Genomic DNA, 12,982 nt, shown 5'->3' on the forward strand with positions numbered 1-12,982 from the left:
CAAGATTGGTTGTCATGTGGCCATACCTAGCTCCATGTGTGTCATGCAGCAAAGACCAATTCATTGGAGGCTCTTTCTCTATCCACTCAGAAAAATTCTTTATTGCCCTTCCCTTCTTTCTCTTAGTATTAGGAGGGTCAATTGCTGGCAAGTCACAAAGACCAACTGGCTCCTCTAGCTCCGCGATGAGTGCTGCTAATTTAACCTGATCTTCTTCCATTTTCTTCCTTGCACGGACCTGCTTCTTAGTAAACTCATCTAGTTTTGACCAAATAAATTCGTATTTCCGCTGCTGGCTCTGCTTGCATAATTTTTTGAACAAGTTCATCAACCGCTTGTTCTTGAACTGTGAGAAAAAATTAGCCCCAAGATGGCGCATGCACCACCGGCTCTGCAAGTCCCTCCAAGGTGTTGGTTCGTCATCTGCTGGATTCCGAAGTGTCTTCACGGCCTTCAATATACCAGCATGTCTGTCATGAATGACACACACGTTTGGTCGGTCCTTCACGATGGCAATTTTCACTTGGCGGAAGAACCAAACCCAGCTGAGAAAGTTCTCACCCTCCACAAATGCCATGGCAAGTGGGATGATTTGATTGTTCCCGTCCACACCAATAGCAGTCAGGATTTGCCCTCTATACTGACCGGTCAGGAATGTACCATCCACAAACATAACAGGAGGACAATGCCGGAAAGCTTCGATGCACATAGCAAATGAGAAGAACACTCGTTTCAACACCTTGAAATCTGGTATACTCAGCAACCTCATGTGTTGTACGTTCACATAAGTGCCCGGATTCCTCTCCTTCAGTATGCCCAGGAGACGGACAACATTATCATATGAGTCGAAGAACGTCCCAAACCTTTCCTCCATAGCCTTCTGCTTAGCCCTCCAAGCCTTCCCATAAGCAATGACATAATTCCATCTGACCTTCACTGCTGTCTGGATGTGTTTTGCTTCCATATCTTTCTTCTCTACTATCTCAGTATACATGAGTTGCGCAATGAGACTTGAAGTCAGGTTCGGATGCTTCACCAGCAGGTTCGTCCTCACACAATTATGTGGGACGACAATGGTGACAACCCAGTGGATGTCATACTTCGGCACGTGACCGTGCACCTTCCCAGGACAACCTGTTACAACACATTTCACGGTATAGTTTGTTGGACTTGATATGTGTGTCTTGAAAACCCTCTGCGTAGACATAGCCCACTTTATCACCGCATACTTCAATTTTTTCTTTGTATCAAACATAGCCCCTATTTGTACTTGGTTCAGATTATACTGCCATGGAGTCTCATGGCCATCGTTCACCGTAAGGCCGGTGGATATGTCCTGCTCCCATGCAGAAGGAATCGGTACCTCAACTTCATCCTCAGAATTTTCAGAATCCAGTTCCTCCACCAATCCATCCTCGTCCTCTTCCTCCATCACCCTCTGCATTTCATCCCCTTCCTCATCCCCATCAGCAAAACCAGAAACAGCTAATATTATCGACTGGCTACTCTGCCCAGTATCAGGACCACAAACATTGTGTGGCACGTAGTCTGACTCTTTCTCCGGTTGGCTAGCATCCACATCTTGTGGCTGTGACCCGGATAAAACAATCTCGTTAGCCACTTCACTGCCTTGGCCGGGTTCATACCCCCTGTGGAGTTGTACGGTATTCTCCTTCTTCGGCACAGGTTGCACAAGTGCATATGGGTGGATTCTTCGGTCTCGGCAGCGTCTTAACAGGGACAACCAATGCTGGCTCCTATCTACCGGCATCAACTCCCACTTGACATTTTTACAAGATTTGGTCCACAATGCATGAATACTGACGGAACATACTTCAGGATCCAGACCGAAACTAGTTGTCAACCAGTACTTCAACTGTCTAATGTCCAGTCTGTCCGGGTCAGCTAGTGTCATAACGCCATTTTTAAACTCGCTAAGATCAACCCCCAACTCATTATATCGAACATTACCAGCGCCGTAGTAAACATTCAGATTTACTGATTCAGACATTTTCACCTGTCAGACATTGCCATCTTCTCATTAATCACAACAAACTATGCGCTAAAATGCCTCCAAAAATATATTAACACTAAAATTCATAATATGACTTATATACACTAACTAAACTATATTAATCACAATATGCACTAATATTATCCGCTACACGAACTATGCGTTAAAATGCCTCCAGAAATATATTAACACTAAAATTCACAATATACACTAATATTATCCGCTACACGAACTATGCGCTAAAATGCCTCCTAAATTAAATTAACACTGAAATTCACAACGAACACTAATATTATCCGCTACACGAACTATGCGCTAATATTTACATAATATTTGTGACGACGTGATTATACCTTCGAAGTGTGTGTCCGCTTCTTGCTTCTCTCTTTGACTCAGCGGCACCGGCCACCTCGCGAAGTACTTGCACCACCGGAGAACGACAACGCCGCCCCCGACGACCGGAGGTTCAACTCTGGTCAGCCCCCAACCTGCTCCTCCTCCTCAACACCTCCTCCTCTGCAGCTGCTGCTACTAGTCACCACCACCTACTACCCGTCCTCCTCTCCACCATGGCTCCTCCTCCCCACCATGGCTGCTCCTCTACACATCAAAAACTATCCCATAGCAAAAAATAACACCGTAGGCCGGTGGAGATTGCTATGATCTACCGATTCTGTGGGTTGGATTTGCAAATGTGTGGCAAATGGAGGAGATCGGCGCGGGGGGGGGGAGTTCTACGGAGAAGAATTGAGAGAGAGAGAAAGGGAAACGAAGAACAGCAGCGCAGGGGCGAACGGTGCTTATCCGCACCTTTTCGGCCTACACCTGGCCGAAAACCTCTTCGGTCGAAGCCTGGCCGAAAAGGCCAGCTTCGGTCACCGGTGGGCCGAAAACGGCCCAGTTCGGCCTCCTGGCACCCGAAGCTACTATTTTCGGCCGGGCCCCCGCCAACAACGAGTTTTTGGCCCAACCGCGGCCGAAAAGCCTACTTCGGCCACACCCTGGCCGAAAACTGCCTTTTCGGCCCACTTTTGGCCGACGGGCTACTAGTTTTGCATTTTTTTCATTCTACGCTATAGTTTCCGAAATTGCTACAAAAAATAACATAGTCGGCATGCCCCTCTTTCAACTTAGTTGCTCTCTTTTTACAGATGAACGTCGTGCTGCGCCCGCCCAGGATACGACACAACGGAGACACAGGCGCAGACGTGTAGTAGGGACCCGTTCCAAGGATTCTTTTCAGATTAAGACCCTGCGTAAACCTTTTTTACTCTCTCTTGTTGATACACATCCCCTGGTTCTATGACCAAGGAGGAGGCTAGCGTCTTGGCATGTGGCCACGTTAGAATTCTTGCGCGTACCTAGACACTAGGGGCTTATACCTCAGAGAGTTACCTTGCCCGCTCTCATAAAGACCGAATACCTTAGGGAGTGTTCGGCGTCGCGAGTTTGGCCTTATATGCATCAGCTCTGAGTCATGATTTTGGTCAAATGTTGGGTTGCCCAGCTCCTGTGTTCGGCCGCCTTACGTTCCGCTCTATCGGCTAAGGAGGCACCAGGAGAACTACTGCGATTGTGCCCTGGTTCAGCCAGGCGAGCACCTCAGTAGAGAAAGCCGAAAACCGACTGTCATGATATGGCGTGAGACTGGTCAACCACTCGATGACTCTCCGGAATCTGTAGGATTCCTCCGCATTAACGAAGGGCCGTTTCCCGGCCAGGCACATACGCGCCCCGAATTCGGGCGAGCGCAGTCGCCACCAGGGGCTACCTAAATAGTCCCATTGTCAAGCTCCTATGGCTAAGTGAAAGTGTTAAAGCATTATAGTCTGGTTGCCTAGCTCGCTGTGCTATCACCTCCTTTGTAGGACCAAGACGTTGGATTAAGTGTGAAAATGCGCCTTCTGCGAGCACCCCCGCACTATGTGCGTGGGGGCTGAAGCCAACGACTGCAATCTTTCAGATTTTGTATATATATCTTAAAATGGCCACACAGGAGGTGTTCCAAATACTTGAAGGCACAAGTATAAAAGGCTACTACAATTCATCAAAATATTGCTTTATAATTACATATGCTATCAGAACATAGCATCCTTCGAGCACTGTGTCTCTATTACACGAGCGCCTTCAAGGGCTTCCTGAAAATAGTGCTCGGAGGGTACTCGGCTTTTGTCCGAATCTCGGGATGCAACAACGGTGGTCTCCATCTCTGCCCAATATGTCTTGGCACAGGCAAGAGCCATCCGTGCGCCCTCTATGCATGCTGCCCTCTTCATCACATTGATACGTGGCACCGCGTCAAGGAATTGCTGCACCAAGCTGAAATAACTCTTCGGCTCCGATCTCCCCGACCATAGATGACCCATGATGTACTTCATGGCGCATCCGGACAATCTATTCAGTTCGACCCATTGAGCCAGACGATCGTCCACTGCCAGTGGACGCTCTGGATTCTGGAACTACGACCAGAAAAGCCTTTCCACTTCGTGATCTTCTTGATCTCGAAAGTATTCGGTCACATCAGTAGCACTCGCTGCCAAATCCAGATAGGTGTCCTCCGCACTCCACATCCGGTCCAACGGAGCAAACTTCGGATCGCAAAACTTCCTCCGCAGCATAAAGGGCTTTCGAGCCGCAATCTGTCCGGCCTGACGCAACTCCTCCTTCGCAGCTCTCATCGTAGAGCGAGCGTCCTTGGCATCAGCAACGGCCTTCTCTAAGTCCGTCTGTCTCGCACGGTCTTCTTTCTCAAGAAACTTGCAATGGTCAGCAGCACTTTTTAACTTCACGGCCATCACGGCCATCTCCTTCTTGCTTCGGCAGTGAGCAGCCTGTTCGACTCTCATCTCTTCAAGGGCCTTCTCGGCAGCCGCATCACTTTTCCTGGCTTGTTCCTTAGCTCGGTCAAGTTCCGCCCGAAGACTCTCCACGGCGGCCGCACCATCTGCGTCAAGCACACACATTGTAAGATACTGGCATAAAGCTCCTCTTACCAGATGCCGCCCGAGGAATTGCATACCTTGAGCCTCATCAAGCCGCTCGTTGATGAGCGCGATGTCAGCATCTGCCACGTCAAGTTGCCGCTTTAGTTCGGCAAAATCATCAGTTCGGCTCGATTCCGGACACTTCGCCACCTGTATACAAAGGCGACATTTTAGACCTGGGATTATGACCCTCTGTGCGCCGTCAATTTTGACAACGCACAGAGTCTCAGGGGCTACTATCTACACAGGGCGCATCTTGTTTATGCGCAACTGACAAAGAAGTACATTATCAAATGTACCTCAAAACCCGTCAGCAAACTTCTGACGGCCTCATGCAATCCGCTTTCTGCGGACGAAATCCTTCCAATCACCGTACCCATCAATACACGGTGCTCCTCTGAGATAGAAGCTCACCCCAGCAGAATCATCAGCTCCTCCGACCGCGCATCAGACGGTGCCGGACTCGTCCTATGACCTCCATCGAAGGCCGGACGTGGAGAACCTTGGGGGGACATATGGCTACCTTCCACCCCTGCCGGATTCGGAGAAACCCTCCGCGATGACACCACAGGGTCGCCCGCCTCACCGGGCGGTATGGCAGGGGGAGGCGTTCCACTCTCCATCATCTCCAAAAGAAGATCCCCCGAAGACGAGCTCTGCTGAGAAGGGCTGAGGTCCGAGCTACAAAGTAAAATTTCGGTTAATCTTCTCAGATAAAAAGCAAGGATTTCTCTCATACCTCTACAGGAAAATCTTTCTATACTTACGGCTCGCTGGAGGGCTGATCCCTTTGAGGGCGTAGTTCGGCCGAGGATCTCCCCGGCGTCGGACCCTGTGATGAGGACTTTTCCCCCTGCTTTGAGGCCATGGTCTCCGGGTCGTCAGAGGCGGTCCTCTTCTTCCCCTTAGGAGAGGAATTGTCGGTTCTTCACTTCGGAGCAGCCTCCTTCGAGGAGGCCATAGTTTCCTTGTCCTCCCCCTCACTTCCCTCCAAAGGCACGATCTTCAACATCCTGACTAGCACGGGATCCGGCATGGTCTCAGGAAGGGGAGCCAGACACCTGATCAACTTTGCCTTCGCTATCCACTCCTGTTTAAAAGGATAGCTCTTTTAGGGGCGAATTTATGACACTTTTACGGATAGCGAGTCCGGGCACAAGGTTACTTACTTGAGTATCAGGTCGATTGCAGCTTAAACCTGCGTCCTCGGTCAAATCCGGACACATTGCTTGTGATCCGAAGAACATTTTATACATCTCCACGGGTGTTGCGCCCATAAAATGCTGGAGAGCTCGTGGTCCCTCCGGATTAAACTCCCACAAACGAAGGGAGCGACGTTTGCCGGGCAGTGTTCGGCGAATCAGCATGACCTGCGTCACCTTGACCAGGTTGAGGTCTCTTTCTAAGAGATCTCTAATGTGGCCGTGCAACAAGGGCACGTCTTTGGATAACCCCCAATCTAATCTTTTGTTGACCCATGACGCTAGCCGTGTTGGGGGACCCGAGCGAAAGGTAGGAGGCGCCACCCACTTGGCGCTCCTGGGAGCGGTGATATAGAACCACTCTCGTTGCCACAAGCCGAGCTCCTCTTGAAAGGAGCCCTCGGGCCATGGAGCATCAGCATTCTTACTTATGACAGCGCCTCCGCACTCTGCGTGTCATCCCTCAATCATCTTCGGCTCCACTCCAAAAGTCTTGAGCCATAATCCAAAGTGAGGAGTAACACGGAGGAACGCTTCGCACACAACGATGAATGAGGAAATGTGGAGGATGGACTCCGGAGCTAAGTCATGAAATTCCAGCCCATAATAGAACATTAGCCCCCTCACGAAGGGATCCATCGGGAAGCCTAACCCCGAAGGAAGTGAGACATGAACACTACGCTCTCACCGGGCTGGGGACTGGGAATAGCCTGCCTTTGAGCAGGCAACCTATGCAAAATTTCGGCGGTCAAGAACTTAGCCTCTCTCAACTTTAGCATGTCCTCCTCCGTGACGGAGGAGGGCATCCATCGGCCTTGAAGGTCGGAACCGGACATTGTCAAAGGTCCGAAGCGCCTGGAATCTGGAGCCTAGGGTGTTGGAACTTGAGGCGACGGGCGAACTTGTTTTGAGATTGGAGAAAAGGAGTAAGGACTTTGTCTCTTTATAAGAGGTTGAATACCAGGAGCCCTCCCCGTAACCGTTTGGGACTCGCCTTTAATCGAGAAGACATGCTAACGGGCACGATTGGGTTACCCACGTCCGTATTGATGAGAATCTTGTAAATAAAGGGGACACGATCTTTGCTTTGACAAGACGTGCCAAGGAAACCGCCTCACAAAACACGCTGAGGTGGAAAAGTGAAAACGATTCGAATATAGGCTTGGCCGTAGTGTGATGTCACGCTGCGGAATACGTCAGCGGATTAGATTTGTGTTAATATTATTCTCTCTGTGGCAATACGTGGAAACTTATTTTGCAGAGCCAGACACTACTCTTGGTGTTTACAAACTTTTATGAAGAATTTGGAGGAGGAACCCACCTTGCAATGCCGAAGACAATCTACGCGCCGAACTCGTCGTCATTGAAGCCTGGTTCAGGGGCTACTGAGGGAGTCCTGGATTAGGGGGTGTTCGGGTAGCCGGACTATACCTTCAGCCAGACTCCAGGACTATGAAGATACAAGATTGAAGACTTCGTCCCGTGTCCGGATGGGACTTTCCTTGGCGTGGAAGGCAAGCTTGGCGATACGGATATTCAAGATCTCCTACCATTGTAACCGACTTTGTGTAACCCTAACCCTCTCAGGTGTCTATATAAACCGGAGGGTTTTAGTCCGTAGGACCACTTCATCATACAACAATCATACCATAGGCTAGCTTTTAGGGTTTAGCCTCCTTGATCTCGTGGTAGATCTACTCTTGTACTACCCATATCATCAATATTAATCAAGCAGGACGTAGGGTTTTACCTCCATCAAGAGGGCCCGAACCTGGGTAAAACATCGTGTTCCTTGCCTCCTGTTACCATCCGGCCTAGACGCACAGTTCGGGACCCCCTACCCGAGATCCGTCGGTTTTGACACCGACAGGGCCCTTAGTACGGTTAAGATTTAACCGCTTTGCAATAGTAGCACCCATGTTGAATGTATCATCACGAAATAAGGCGTGGCACAAAATAACAATATCAGGGGCACTCATGTTTCCATAGTTTCCGCGCCCAATTAAGCATCTACTAGCAAATATAGCTAAGTAACGTAGAACAGGAAAGTGTATGTTAGTAGTTTGTGCATCAGAAACCTTCCTCGTTTCCCCTACAGTGATGGTATCAATAAACCCATCCACATCGCCGCGATGTGGTTCCTCTATGATGCCCTCGAAAGGGATCAAACAAACCCGACAAAAATCATGAAGTGACATCTCCTTATGCTCATCATATAAATAAAACTCCAACGTATGTGGTGAGCTCCTATCATGGAAATGAAAGTTTTGCACAAAAAAATTGGTGAGTAAGAGATATTGTTCGCGCTGGTCGTGGAGGAAGGCGGTGAGGCCTGCATTCTCAGCCAATTCATAGAAATCATCATAAATCCCGGCTGCTCTCAAGAAATCATCACAAGGCCATTCACACGGTCGAACCTCCGCGATGCGAGGCAGATTATATTTGGGCCTCTTTGCTTCTTCATTTTGCTTTTCTTTCGAGCTTCGGCTCAATGAGCCCCTCAAAAATCTCTTCATTATTTTCTGAAGAATTCTGAAATTTTTAGTAACTTCAAATAAAAGTGAACCAAACTCAACAAAATTGATAGCAACTACTCCTACAAGTGCCTAGAGTATATATCATGCATCAAAACTACTTAGAACCACATAAATTTGACATGCAAGCTCAAGAACAGGGTCACCTAAGTAGCAAAAACATGCAATGAATAAAGCACTAGAACAAAAACTAATTGGACCATTGGAGGAGTCACATACCAAGGAACAATCCCCCAAAGCAGATTTGTGAGAGGTGCTTTGAGCAAGGAGATCAAAAATCACAGCAAAATGAGTTAGAACTCGTGCTTGAGCTAGATAATGGTGTTTGTGGGAGGAAGAAGGAGTGTGTGGGTGCAGGAATAAGTGGAGGAGAGCCACCATGGGCCCACGAGGCAGGGGGGCGCGCCCAGGGGGTAGGGCGCGCCCTCCACCCTCGTGGCCAGGTGGATGCCCCCCTGCTGTGTTCTCAGTGCCAAATATTCTCAAATATTTCAGAAAAAATCATATTTAAATTTTAGGGCATTTGGAGAACTTTTATTTTCAGGGTATTTTTGTATTGCACGGATAATAAGAAAACAGACAGAAATTACTATTTTTTCTTTATTTAATATAAATAACAGAAAGTAGAAAGAGGGTACAGAGAGTTGTGTTTTCTAAATTTATCCATATCATGATCATCAAAAGGAATCCATTAACAAGGTTGATCAAGTCTTGTTAACAAACTCATTCCGAATAACATGGAACTGGAGAATTTTCGAATAACACTAGGTTACCTTAACGGGGATATGCACATCCCCAACAATAAGAATATCATATTTCTTTTTGACAGTAGGAAGAGGAAATTCGAAACTTCCAAAAATAATCGATGGAATTTTTCCAATAGAATTGATACTGTGGACTTGAGGTTGTTCCCTCGGAAAGTATATCGTATGCTCATTACCATTAACATGAAAAGTGACATTACCTTTGGTGCAATCAATAACAGCTCCTGCAGTATTCAAAAAGGGTCTTCCAAAAATAATAGACATACTATCGTCCTCGGGAATATCAAGAATAACAAAGTCCGTTAAAATAGTAACGTTTGCAACCACAACAGACACATCCTCACAAATACCGACAGGTATAGCAGTTGATTTATCAGCCATTTGCAAAGATATTTCAGTAGGTGTCAACTTATTCAAATCAAATCTACGATATAAAGAGAGAGACATAACACTAACACCGGCTCCAAGATCACATAAAGTAGTTTTAACATAGTTTCTTTTAAAGGAGCATGGTATGGTGGGTACTCCTGGATCTCCAAGTTTCTTTGGTATTCCACCTTTAAAAGTATAATTAGCAAGCATGGTGAAAATTTCAGCTTCAGGTATCTTTCTTTTATTAGTAACAATATCTTTCATATACTTAGCATAAGGATTCATTTTGAGCATATCAGTTAATCGCATACGCAAAAAGATAGGTCTAATCATTTCAGCAAAGCGCTCAAAATCCTCATTATCCTTTTTCTTGGATGGTTTGGGAGGAAAAGGCATGGGTTTTTGAACCCAAGGCTCTTTTTTCTTATCGTGTTTCCTAGCAACAAAGTCTTTCTTATCATAACATTGATTCTTTGATTCTGGGTTATCAAGATCAACAGCAGGTTCAATTTCTATATCATTATCATTACTAGGTTGAGCATCAACATGAACATTATCATTTACATTCTCATTAGTTTCGTGTTCATTAGCAGATTGTGTTTCAGCATCAGAATAGAAATATCATTTGGATTCTTAGGTGTTTCGGCAATAGGTTCACTAGAAGCATGCAAAGTCCTATCATTTTTCTTTTTCTTCCTTTTAGAAGGACTAGGTGCATCTATATTATTTCTCTGAGAATGTTGCGCAATTCTCTTAGGGTGGCCTTCAGGATACAAAGATTCCTGAGTCATTTTACCAGTTCTAGTAGCCACTCTAACATCATAGTCCTTATTCTTACTATTCAATTCATTGAGCAAATCATTTTGAGCTTTAAGTACTTGTTCTACTTGAGTGGTAACCATAGAAGCATGTTTACTAATAAGTTTAAGTCCACCTTTGACATTAGCCATATAATCACCCAAGTGTTCAAGCATATCAGCACTGTGTTTTAATTCTCTACCAAAATAAGCATTGAAGTCTTCTTACTTAACCATAAATTTATCAAACTCATCTAAGTATGGGCTAGCAAACTTAGTAAATGGGATTTCAGCTTTATCATATCTATAGAGAGAATTTACCTTTACTACCTGTGTCGAGTTATCAAGACCATGTGTTTCTTCAATAGGTGATGGATTAAAACCATATATTTCTTCAACGGGCGGTAAATTAAGACCATGTATTTCTTCAATAGGAGGTAAATTCTTAACATCTTCATCTTTAATACCTTTTTCTTTCATGGATTTTTTTGCCTCTTGCATATCTTCAGGACTGAGAAATAGACCACCCCTTTTCTTTGGAGTTGGTTTAGGAATAGGCTCAGGAGTTGGCTCAGGAAGTGTCCAGTTATTTTCATTTGTCAACATATTATTCAATAGAATTTCAGCTTCATCCGGTGTTCTTTCCCTGAAAACAGAACCGGCACAACTATCCAGGTAATCTCTGAAAGCATTGGTTAGTCCATTATAAAAGATATCAAGTATTTCATTTTTCTTAAGAGGGTGATCAGGCAAAGCATTAAGTAATTGGAGAAGCCTCCCCCAAGTTTGTGGGAGACTCTCTTCTTCAATTTGCACAAAATTATATATATCCTTAAGGCAGCTTGTTTCTTATGAGCAGGGAAATATTTAGCAAAGAAGTAATAAATCATATCCTGGGGACTACGCACACAACCAGGATCAAGAGAATTAAACCATATCTTAGCATCACCCTTTAATGAGAACGGAAATATTTTAATGATATAAAAGTAGCGAGTTCTCTCATCATTAGTGAACAGGGTAGCTATATCATTTAATTTAGTAAGATGTGGCACAACAGTTTCAGATTCATAGCCATAAAAAGGATCAGATTCAACCAAAGTAATTATATCAGGATCAATAGAGAATTCATAATCCTTAGCAGTAACAAAGATAGGTGAAGTAGCATAAGCAAGATCATATTTCATTCTAGCATTTAGAGTTTTTTGTTTAAGCTTAGCTAATAATTTCTTAAGATCACTTCTATCATTGCAAGCAAGAAAGTCTCTTTTAGTTTCTTCATCCATAACATAGCCCTCAGGCACAACAGGTAATTCATATTTATTAGGAGAACCTTCATAATCACTTTCATCAGTATTATTAGTTTCAATAATTTTATTCTCTCTAGCCCTAGCAAGTTGTTCATCAAGAAATTCACCGAGTGGCACAGTTGTATCAAGCATAGAAGTAGTTTCATCATAAGTATCACGCATAGCAGAAGTGGCATCATCAATAATATGCGACATATCAGAATCAATAGCAGGGCAGGTTTAGGTGTCGCAAGCTTACTCAAAACAGAGGGTGAATCAAGTGCAGAGCTAGATGACAGTTCCTTACCTCCCCTCGTAGTTGAGGGATAAATCTTGGTTTTTGGATATCTCAAGTTCTTCATAATGATAAAAAAATATAAATCCCAAGTGACTCAAAGAATAGAGATATGCTCCCCGGCAACGGCGCCAGAAAATAGTCTTGATAACCCACAAGTATAGGGGATCGCAACAGTTTTCGAGGGTAGAGTATTCAACCCAAATTTATTGATTCGACACAGAGGGAGCCAAAGAATATTCTCAAGTATTAGCAGCTGAGTTGTCAATTCAACCACACCTGAAAACTTAATATCTGCAGCAAAGTATTTAGTAGCAAAGTAATATGATAGTAGTGGTAAAGATAGCAAAAGTAACGGTAACAAAAGTAATGTTTTTGGTATTTTGTAGTGATGATAACAATAGCAATGGAAAAGTAAATAAGCGAAGAACAATATATGAAAAGCTCGTAGGCAATGGATCGGTGATAGAGAATTATGCGGGATGCGGTTCATCATGTAACAGTCATAACCTAGAGTGACACAGAACTAGCTCCAATTCATCAATGTAATGTAGCCATGTATTCCGAATATAGTCATACGTGCTTATGGAAAAGAACTTGCATGACATCTTTTGTCCTACCCTCCCGTGGCAGTGGGGTCCTAGCGGAAACTAAGGGATATTAAGGCCTCCTTTTAATAGAGTACCGGACCAAAGCATTAACACATAGTGAATACATGAGCTCCTCAAACTACG

Source organism: Triticum aestivum, chromosome 7A (genome assembly GCF_018294505.1).
Source record: "Triticum aestivum cultivar Chinese Spring chromosome 7A, IWGSC CS RefSeq v2.1, whole genome shotgun sequence".
NCBI classification, from domain to species: Eukaryota; Viridiplantae; Streptophyta; class Magnoliopsida; order Poales; family Poaceae; genus Triticum; species Triticum aestivum.